The sequence below is a fragment of the Protopterus annectens genome, chromosome 1.part2 (assembly GCF_019279795.1).
Source record: "Protopterus annectens isolate FY-2018-M chromosome 1.part2, PAN1.0, whole genome shotgun sequence".
NCBI classification, from domain to species: Eukaryota; Metazoa; Chordata; order Ceratodontiformes; family Protopteridae; genus Protopterus; species Protopterus annectens.
The window spans coordinates 30,195,239-30,206,613 of NC_056727.1; positions in this window are offsets into that span (position 1 = coordinate 30,195,239).

Below are 11,375 nucleotides of genomic sequence, written 5' to 3' on the forward strand. Positions count from 1 at the left end.
ATACACCCATATGTTTTTATATATACATATATATATATAATATATATATATATATATATATATATATATATATATATATATATAGACAGCAATATATAAATATATACATGTATGCATACATATACAGATATATCTGTATATAGTAATGTATATATATATATATATATATATATATATATATATATATATATATATATATATATATATATATATATAGATATGTGTGTGTGTATGTGTGTAAATATACACATGTAAATAGCTAGGTAGCTAGGATATGATACAGCAGTTACGAATTACATATGTTCACAGGCTGTGCAAACGGGGGTGAGGGGTCCAATCAACAAACGTGTAACATGTAGCATCAACCACCCCCACATAGACATGTGAAACATACAAACACACGATACAAGTAAACACACCACTGGTTCCCAGACCACAGGCAGGATACTACCAGTGGAAGAGACCTGCCAAATTTATTCTTGAAACAGAGACATCAATGTCCCTTGTGGGACACCCCAAAAATTAATGATCATTGCAGTCAGTCCCTGTAATGATTCATCCAACCAGGCTGTATACATACATGGACCAGTAGGTTGTGCAAGCCTGATGACCCATGGGTCGACACAATGTACGACATGGGTCCTGACAAGTGGAAAGTGGGCAGTATGTAGTGGTGTGGTTAGACCCCACCTGCATCCACAGTAAGCATGAGTGCTGTAGAGGAGGGTCAGGTGGGTGAACTATGGGTATGCAATTATGGGCCTAGGCATGCATGTGTTGGCTGGTGCAGTTGTATTAGGATTGCCCCGGGGATGTAAGTAATATTGCAAATTGGGCAGAGCTTACGCCCATACCTCTCAACCCCTAATAGCAAAACCACTGGACAGAACCTAAACCATTGGGGGAACAAATAGGGACAGAAAGCACATATTCTACTTACAACCTTAGAAAGCTGATAGAATAATAGGTTATGCATTAGCATGACTTGGCTGAAGGATGTGGGGTCCCAAACCCAATTACTTGTCTGTATTTAATGGTGTCAGTTCCCAGGTATTTGCCAGACAGGTACATATTCTAAGAGAAACGCACCAATAGTATGAAGCAATCTCTGGACAGGCTGCAGATTCTGTATAGTCGACAGGCATGCTTATGCCTAATGGGCAGCCATTCCCGATATGGGTCCCACCGCAGCACAGTCCAGTTTACATGGCTAAGTACAGTATAACCATATGTGTTGTTGCATAACCCACTACACAACACCTATGAATACATGGTCGCATCACCCCACTGTAGGCATGTAAGCTGATGTAATAGGCATCACAAGGTATTATTGTAGTCCTCACCCCCACCCAGGGGTGTGAGTGTCTGACGCAAACACCAAATGCAGTGCATATGCACAGCTGTTGTCGTAGACAACATGGCCAGCTGTGGACCTTCCCTGCAGCCATCCTGCACATCCCTGGATAATCCCCCTACTAACCCTCCCCTTTGTGCCCCATGCACACCACATACATATCAGCCCCTGCTCCATTTCTGTTAATGTCTATGGGTGCATGTAGGTGACACCCACTTCCCCCACTATATTGCCACTATCTGGAACCCCAACCCACATGTAGTATCACAGCTGTCCCACAGGACACATGTAACTAACACATGAAGGAACACCACAAGCACACCTGGAGCAGCACAGGCTCACCAACTTGCAAACCCCCCCACCTCACACTCTATACCACTACATCAACTAGTGATACTGACACCTCTTGTCCTGCCTTGCATACAAATCCCAACATCTGACATACCTTCCCTATTTCTCCCCATCCAATTATACCTATGAGCTACTATACTGTTACAATGTCACCCCCACTACCTACCTGCCTACTCCCTAGCTATTCGTCTCTACTGTACCACACAGGTATGGAATAACTACACCTACCCTGAATACCTGCATGTAACCTACCCAGACCTGTGAAACAGGAATCCTACCTCACCTTCAACCAACCTTTGTCAACAGTCATACCTGACATGTACACCTGTCCTAAGCATGGATAATACAGGCAATGTAAACTAAGCATGATTAATGGGGGACATAGCTATGTTATGCCTGTTACTCTCTATGAATGTGAACACCCCAGTATTAATTGGGATACATAGCTGTGGTCAATGTAGAGCTCTACACCCCTGGCCACCACTGACAATGGACAAGCATACAGTCCGACTGTCCCAGTTGACAGATGTGAACAAAATGCATGACGTTGCACGTGTGTATGCGGGAGCAAGTGGGTGTAAACCTGTTTGGCCACCCGTATGCGAGTACCACACTGGTGAAGCAATGTAGAGGCAAACTGAGTGCAAGAAGCTGCAACCAGAGGTTAGTAGTGCTGTGCTTCACGCAAACAAGTGCACACCCACCTACAAATGTTCTACAGTGCCTTAGTCACTCTGTAGCCAACAGCTGCTGTTGTGGCCATTAAAAAATAATCTGCACTGCGAGGTTGCAAACCCCTGACCCTGCACACTATAGTTGACATGAGTTCCACTAAGCTATGGAGGATACACATTCAGGCGCTGTGATCACAAACACATAATCCAGCAGAGGCATCCAGCAGTATAGGAAATGTATATAATTATGTAGATGTATGTGCGTGTGTATGTACATATATATATATATATATATATATATATATATATATATATATATATATGAAGAATGAACGTTGTGACAATAAAGCATACAAAAAGAATGAGAAGGAAAACAACAGCAACGCCTGTATTATTTTGTGCTGTCATCTTATGTCATATCAAGCTGGGCAGGGGTGAGCAAATGATTGCTTCTCAAATGACAGGCAGGATACTACCAGTGGGAGTAACATTGTCCACCTGCTAAGTCTACCTTACTACCCAAAAAGTGCAGGTTGTTTGGACTTCCGACCAGTACATAAGCCAGGGCAGGTATGTTCAAGGATTAAAAGGTTTGGAGAGCCTGATGATACATGGGTGGAGACAACATACATGTAGGGTCCCTAACACTGGGGAGAGGGCAATGTGTGGAAGTGTGTTATGGCTGGGATAGCAAGTGGAGAATGGATGGTTTGTGTGTATGTGGAACTTGGGTAGGGTGGAGGAACCATGGGTATGAAATATGGATCCAGGTGTGTCAGAGTTGGATGACCCGGTTCTAATTGGACCGCCTCTTGGAGGTCAGTGAGTTTGTTATAAATATATATGCATACACACATATATACATCTATATGTAGAAGTACATTCCCTGTACCACATTCATTCCTTTTGCAGACATAAATAACATGAAAGTGCCCCTACAAACCTCGACAGTAGATAGAATAATAGGTTGTGTATTATCATACATGTAATAGGTTCATAGGTAGGTACTAGGCTATCTGCTGAAGGGCACTTATAAGCCTAGGCAATATGTGTCAGCTCACACCGCCCCATTGATCAACTTACTGGGCCGCTGTCAAGCAGAGCTATTGAATTGATCCCAGTATGTCTCAATCTTTGACCCCCCCCACCCCCAATTATATTAGGCTTTGGCTAGACTTCTTACATTAAGAGGTTGAGAGGTATGATTCTTGTGTATGTTTAGTTGTATTGTTTGGCCTCTAAGGCTCAAGTCATGACTGAATGGAGTCCTGACTCATTGGAACAGTCTGCATACTCAGTTAATAGATGTTAAATAAACATTTATTCATAGTCCAGTAGAGAAAAGACAGTGACCCCCTTCTCTGCACTGTGGCTTATATATCCTGAAACAATTTCATGCCAAATGCATGGCCTTTGTAACAGTGCAAGCATTACTTAGACTGTCATGAAATGGTTGTTATATATATATATATATATATATATATATATATATATATATATATATATATATATATAGGTTCATAGGTTCATAGGTTCATACTAGGCTATCTGCCCTAGGGCATTTATAAGCCTAGCCAGAGTGTGTTTGGCTTTCGCCACCCATTTTAAATTAATTTTGCTATGCCTTTTTTTGAGGTTAGTATACTGTGCCTCTGTCTAACAGTGACACAGAAGTGATAGCCAGGGTAAACCTACGATCTCCCATCCACTCATCAAGATTCCTCTTGAAGAGAGTCAATGTGGGACTCTGCCTAACCTGGACTGGGATTTTATTCCAGAGTGAAGGGAGCCTCTGGGTTATGAATCTGTCCCTCCAGCATGTCCTATTTATTTCAGTGCTGAGGTTCAAGTCTCGGCGCCAGCTTTCGATGGGATTTGATTTTCTGAGGTGCAGCATGTCCATTAATTCGGGTTGGACATGGCTTTATATGTCAGGCACAGATCGCCTCTGAGCAGGCGGTATGCCACTGAGTAGAGCTGGAGTTTCTTTAACCGGCAGCATATGGCATCTGTTTGAGCCCTTTGATCCTCTTGGTGAAGTACTTTTGGGGTCTTTCCAGTTGCTGCAGGTGTCTGGTAAGGTACATCCCAAAGGCATTGTACTCAATTATGGGCCTGATGAGGGATGAGTAAAGAGGCAATGACCTCCCTGATCTAGATGTGAATCCCTTCATGATTAGGTGGGCTATATAAAATGTTTTTCTAACCACTTTGGCCACGTGGTTGTCAAATGAGAGATTGCTATCAACTTGGGTCCCCAGGTCCCTAATGACTTCTTCTGTACTTAATGGATTACCACCTATGTGGTAATTTGTGGGCACTTTGTTTTTGCCAAAGGGGATGACTATACACTTTTTGGCGTTTAGCTTGAGGCCATGGCTCTGGCACCAGTTGTCTGTTTCTATGAGGCCCTTTTGGAGGATGCTTGTGTCGGCTGGAGAGTTGATTATGGCGCCCAGTTTGCAGTCATCTGCGAACTTGGTCAGCCACAGTCCTTCCGTGTTGGCCTGTACCGCCGAGAATTATATACCGAACAAGAGAGGTCCCAGGACTGAACCTTGTGGGACGCCACTTGTAACTGGTTTGGAGTCTGACATGGCTCCAGCAATTCTAACCATGTGGGTTCTGTCCTTGAGCCAGTTTGCAACCCATCTAGTGACATAGGGGTTTATATTTAAGCTGGTGAGCTTATCTATAATGCCCGAGTGGGGTATTGTATCGAAGGCTTTTGCGAGGTCCAGGTAGGCTGTGTGGACCACCTTCCCCTCGTCAATGACCTTGGTGACTGTTTCAAAGAAATCGACCAGGTTTAAGAGGCAGGATCTGCCCTTAACAAAGCCAAACTGGGTAGGATCCAGTGTCTGTAGGTCCCCAATATCTTTATTTATGAGGTCCATTATGATCCTTTCCATAGCTTTGCAGAACAAGCTAGTCAGGCTTATGGGGCGATAGTTTCCAGGATCCATTGAGGCACCACCTTTGTGGAGAGGGACCACTGTTGCTGTACGCCACTCTTTGGGTACATATCCTGTAGTAAGTCTAAGATTGAACAGTAGTTTTATGTTTGGGTTTAGCTCTTCTTGGAGTTCATGTAGGACGCAGCCTGGGACACCATCTGGTCCCATTGATGCTGTGTTTTTTGCTTATTTATGTCTTTGCAAATAAGCTGCTGTTTTGTTTCCGTTGTTTATTGCAGTACTATAGTATTAGAGTTACGAGAAGATAGAGGGAAGGGTCGAATCTGCAATAATTCAGAGTTGTGTATTTAGTTTCAAAGTTAGTGCTGTTCTCAAAAGAATAAAATGTGAGGACTTTCCCATTATGAAATATTTGAATCATTCCTGTGATTTGCCGGCTATGTCATCACCAATCACTAAACCGGTCCTATTTGTAATATAATGTCGCTGTACTCGTACATCATTGGTTTACATGTGTAACGTGTGCGTTATCATATAGTCTTAGTTATCAATTTATTTTAGTGTCTTGTTAACTGGAGTAACAAGGTAATGAAGTATAGAGTCTAATCTTGAAATAAAGACATGTGTGTCCCAGGTAGGACAACCCAAACATTGGGATAAGTGTTCTAGTGGTCACTCATGTCACCGATGTTTGTGGACTAAAAGGTTGGGATGTCTGAGGATACTTGGATTGAGTCAACCCATGTTATGGGCCCAGAGGAGTAGGGAGTGGCCAGTATGTAGTGGTGTGGATACACCATGTTTCCAACTGGAGAATGGACAACTGACGTGTCAGTGACATGTTGGGGTGGGAGTTTGGGGAACTAGGATCCATGGGTATATGGGTATATATGTAAATAAAGCAGCACAGTAATAGTGTAGTGGTTAGACCACACGCCTAACGAACAGGCATTCCTGGTTCGAGTCTCACAGCAGCACATATCATGTTCTATGTGAAAGCTGTATATGAACATATTTGTACATCTTTTTGCTGTAAAACCTACATAATATCATTTAAATGTGAACTAGAATACTGCATGAAATGCACATGTGAAGTGTCAGTGTCATAATGTACTTAGGCAGTAGTAAGCAGGTTTAAGCACAAATAAGCAGTAGTAAGCATGTTTAAGTGTGTTTGCATGGAGGTAAGCACTGCTAAAGTCAGGTTACAGTTTCTTTTACTCAGTTACCTGCTGAATTGCTTAACCTGTGTAGGCATTGCTTAGCTCCGCGCAAACCCACGCAACCTTGCTTACAACTGCTTAATAGTGCCTCAATCACTCTGTAGCCAACGTCCCTTGCTCTGCTCAGCAATAAAATAAACTGCCTCTCCAAGGCTCGAACCCAGGACACTGCACTCAATACACAAAGTGATTTACCACTAAAGCATGGCAGATATACATAACCTGAAGTTTGCACAGACATACCCTGCAGCACAATCAGTCAACAGTACAGGTAATGCATTATTATGACACCACACTACCTGTTAATGCAAGATGTCTGGTGAAAGTATGCCACGCTGTGGGTACAAATAGGGATATATGTCAACTAATGCTCTGCAGCACTCAAATTGTTGCTAGATACACATGTATATGTATTAGAACACATATGTAGAAGGAGATGAAGTCTGAAACACAAAAGTGTTGCCACTAGTTACTGACTTCAATGCTGCGATCATCCATGACAATTGCTAAGTGAATGAGGAACAGGCCAAAATATGAGCTGAATATGCATGGACATATGTACAGCTATATCTATAAATGTAGTCAGCCAGCTATATGTAGATATATGTATTAATGTATGACTCAGAAATAATCATAAAACAGCACTTGCATATAGATACATACATATGTTCATATGTATATATATATATATATATATGTGTGTGTGTGTGTGTGTGTGTGTGTGTGTGTCTATGTATATATATATATATATATATATATATATATATATATATATATATATATATATGCATATATATAGCCATATGAGATATATATAGGTGCATACACATACACACACAATAAAAGTATCAGTAGCCATACATATGTAAAAGTAGTGCGGAAGTACTGGGTGCAAAGTATATCCCTCAGCCACAAGCCCCTCAACTGGCACCTGTGAAATTTGTAGTGTGGCAACCATTCCCAGAAATGAGAATACTGACATTAAACATATACCCACCCACAAATCAATTGACATGACATGACAAACTGGTACGCATACATAGATAACCTGTATTTCTGTACTATACAATAATGTATGCCAGTACTGACACCACATAAGGTTTGAAATATGTAATCAGTCATGAATGGAAGGCTCACACAAAACAGTAGATGCAAGCAATGTGTATATATACCATGCTATGCTGTCTAGGCCAAGGCCTTCAATTAGTACAACCGTAGGAACAGGATTTGCCTTCAGGATACGTAACAATCAACAATTACAGATGCAGTTCAGCAGACTCCAATTACACTCTGTAGTCAAGCCCTAGTGGGAAAGGTAGCACTTGTGTTAATGTCACAGTATCTTATACATATCATTGCTTAACCTAACACCTCACTATCACACCGAATGACTCTAGTCTTAACAGTTATATCACTGGAAAAGTGCCATAGCCTAGGTTAATGGCATATAACCCCCCCCCCCCATAAAAGGCTGTACAAGGGCAAGGAACAGTGTGTACCACACACTTACCTCAGGAATGTACAAGGGCACAGATGTGTTCACCAGTTGTTGCCCCCACATATATGGACATGGCCCAATGGTTGGTGTGGGAGTCCATGACATGACTGGGATGATAGCAGTATGGCTAGTGGTAAATAATAATAAGCCATTACCTAACAGCCCTTCCTGTATCAGAGCAGGACAAAGACTGGCATAAATTTGGAGGACAGAGGCAGGAACATAGGGCCATATTTGCATTATTGCTGTTACACACCCTGGAAATTGCTAGTGTTACAGGATTTGTTGCATCATACCCTTATGCAGGGATACAACATTGAAATATGAATGGATGTAGCCATGTACTGATAGCACTCAACAGACAGAATGCCACAGATATATGTGGGACAATACTTGTGTGGTGCACAGACAAAACCTAACTGCCAATCACCCTGGTATCATACGGATAGGCCCACAGTTGATAGCTATGCAGACAGACAACATTCCATGAAATAGTACCATGCACACAGAAATCCTGTAAGGACAGCAAGATACATTGCACACAACAACACTACTCACGCTCTCTGTAGGTCTGGAACCTTACCCAAATGTCGATAAGGCCTGTGTCTGCAGGTTCTGCTGTAAGAGGTATTGCTACCTCCTGTCTGTAACACTGATGTTCACACACAGGAAGGATGTCATCCATACTGTAAAGGTGAAGGGACAATGCTCACAGAAGGCAGCAATTTATAGTACAGGGTTGCCATGACAGTGGTTATCTGAAGTACTACACAGCAGGTTGCATGCAATTAGCAACTGGTGGACACTGACTGGTGCAGAGGTCAGCATCTGATGATGTGCAATACCAAAAAAAGCATGCTGCAATCTATTCAAACCAGCTCAATCACTCTCCTGGAGAGACTGAGAGAGAGAAGAAAAAAAAAAGTCAAGAAGGTTCACAAAGCTCAGGGTTGTGTTACAGTGGAAACAACATAACAGGTATGTGAAATAAATATACATTTACTGGTATGTAGTATATGGCATAGATTAATAGGATGTATACTGTGAAAGGATGTATATGTGCCATCAGTACATGTTCCTGTAATGATGTTGTGCTCAACAACTGCACTGGACAGTAGTATTAGTCCCTTTGGGCAGTGGAACATACCTGTCAAATGTGCAGACCAGCAGTGAATGGCAAGGATGTGACCCATGATATCTGTGTTCTGTAAATTACTGTGGCCAATGGCTGGTTGGGGTATTAATACCGCCATGATAGACACATGGGTGAGAGACCACACCACCTGCAGGACAGTCATGTTAGAGTGTAGCATAGCATGCCCACACTGCCATAGCAGTATAATATGCTTATCTAAAGTTTGTCACCATATGTACCCACATAATGTTAGTCTGTGTTCACATGCGACACCTGTCTGTGTTGCAGCAAGACAGAACAGTTCAGCTGTGAATTAAAGAGGGTACATGAGTGTGGTCCAGATGTTTGTATACACCCCACATACAGATACATATATGTGTGATACATATTCACAGCTGTGTATGTGTACAGAACCTCAGACAGTTATACATTTATATAGGTATATAAACAACACAAAATGATATCTACACATATATGCACATATTTGTATATATATATATATATATATATATATATATATATATATATATATATATACAGACAGACAGATATGTGTGTGTGTGTGTGTGTGTGTGTGTGTGTGTAGATATAAATATATATATACATGGCAATACATTTTCCCTGCCATGACATGTGTGAGAGAACATCGCACATCAATACACAACAAACCTACACACCAGTACATGGCTGCAAGATGGAGTGTGGAGTGAGGTGTGTAACCCATGTTGGGAACACATTGCAATTGTATGGAATGATGGGATATATATGTTGGTGAAGGGTATTAGGCACATATTGATATGTAGGTCTGGTTGGGTGACAAACAAGACAGCATACAGGGCTGGCATATAGCACATGTGGTGGTTAAACACTGTGGACAGGTAGTTACACTTAGAATGTGGAGGCCATTGAGCCCCCACATGGGAACAAAGGGAACATGGTGGCCACCCATGGACAGTCACAACAGCATCTACATGGACATAAAGGTGTGTGGGCTGTGTGCTGGGTAGGAGGGTTATGCATGTCAAACTTTGAGTATGTGTACTGTATGCCTCCAGGTGATGTAGCACATACCCCATGTCACTGTGGACCTCCCTATGCCTAATACCTGCAACCTACCTGGGTGACAGACACATGTCTGTGTGTGCTCCATGGGGGGGGGGGTACCATCTCCTGAGGTGGTTCTACATGAAGGTAGTGATGGAACAGTAGAAAATGAGGTTCCATGGTGGGCCATGGATGTGATGTGGACTGGTAACATGTGAACATTAGGTTGGAGTGGTGTTCCTGGTGGCAAATAATCCCTACACATACTGGTGTGTAACTGTCATGGAACATATGTGGGCTGTAATAGTCCACACAATCCCAGACGTTGTCCAACAGCATGCATAGATATTCCCAATACTACAGAATGGCAAATGTGTAGCAATCACATAGCAGGCCTACCACATGCATATGTGGAAACATAGTGGCAGTGACAATAGCATGCAGGTGAAATACGCTGTAACAGCCCTGCAACTCTAGTGTCCCCACAGGGAGCATATCTATAACCACATAGCAGAAGGTGTTGTACAATACAATATATTGCCCAATGGTACACATACCAGACACATACCAGTAGCGTAGTGTGAACATTATGTTTGAGCTGATATGGTGGCGGGAGACTGATATGTGTATTGTATTATGGTAAACTTTACATATGAGTTGCTCAGACATATTTCCATCATTATGTCTTTCAGGGTGTATGACACATCTGAGAAACCCTGCTTACAGTGCCGCTGTGGAGGAGATCATTATCACCAGCATGATCCACAACTATAATCTGCTCTTCTCATGGACAAGCATGGACCAGCAGGAGAGAACAGCCATGTGAACTGATGTGGTCTGCAGGGTGAATGAGGTGGGATTGCACAGCCAAACCTATGAGCAGGTCCGCCACCATTGTAGTGACCTGCTCCGGCAAGTATGATGTTGTGCCGCTGCCATGCGGGGTGACCACCTTGCAACAGGAGGGGGCCATAACATCCATCCCCCCTCACCAGAGTGGAGGAGCTGCTCATCAGCCTGGTAGCACCTGCCCACCCGCAAGAGCTCCAGACCTATACAGTCATGGAGGTGGGTGCTACTCATGCACCACACATTGAGCATGCAGGTAAGGTTCCAGGGCATATCAGTAGACTATGTTATATGCATCTGTACAGGTAGACCATGCATGTGTGAGATGT